The following is a 944-nucleotide window of genomic DNA, read 5'->3' as shown; positions in this document are numbered from 1 at the left end:
CTTGGAAGATAGTATCATGTTTTGATTTTGTAGTTATGTGATTTGTGCGCACTTTTTTTACAAGGTCAGGAAGTTCTGCTGAAACAAAATGTAGATAGAAAGCATCCGGACACATTGTATGAATTTGATTCAAATTAGCATAGCTAATATTTAGTCATGTCTTGTCAACCAGGTGAGATGGGGCTACCCCTGTAACCTGGAAACAATCTGGGCACCACGGATGATGACTGCCATGTCATTCAAAATAATTGTCACACTTAACGACTGGGCCATTGCCATGATCACTTCTATTATGCGTTCGCAGATGTAAGATGTTTTGGATATTTTAATTAGATTATGACAGACTGAAATAAGTGAACAAACACACTAAAATGTGTATATACATCTGATTCAGAAAAAAGTTGGTACATCTTACGCTTGTGAACAAAGGTAGTAACATGATAACTGGAGTATTACAGTGACGGCAAAAATGATTTTTTTATATTACATCAGCATGCTAAGTATCTGCTGTGAAAAAAACATGTTCTTTTAGAGGGAAAAAATATGTGAAGTAGCATGTAGTAATTTGTTTGTTTGATTACCTACGTACATCTACACCCATCGAACTCGGCGTGTATGCAGAAAAATTAAAAAAATGCTTGTTGTAAAAATTTTTCAGCAGTTTTTTTTGAAAGACCCAGTGTACTGCTGGTGTTTCATTGATAAGCAGAAAGCAATGGAGAAAATACATAGGGTAGGATGAGGGTCCTAGGACCAGTCGGTTACAAAACTGATGAAAGAGAAAAAGGAAAAGGAAAACTCTCTTCATCTAACTTCTCATGTGGATCCCAAAAGGGTCTCTCTAGGTGCGTTGCTCCCGCTTGTCGCCAAAGTTCAATGGAGTGCTCAATGGCCTGTGTGATGTCTTGCACTGAAGGTATTTTTCTCCTAAACACACACCGGTT

The sequence above is a fragment of the Triticum dicoccoides genome, chromosome 5A (assembly GCF_002162155.2).
Source record: "Triticum dicoccoides isolate Atlit2015 ecotype Zavitan chromosome 5A, WEW_v2.0, whole genome shotgun sequence".
NCBI lineage: Eukaryota > Viridiplantae > Streptophyta > Magnoliopsida > Poales > Poaceae > Triticum > Triticum dicoccoides.
This window is presented reverse-complemented; position numbering follows the sequence as displayed.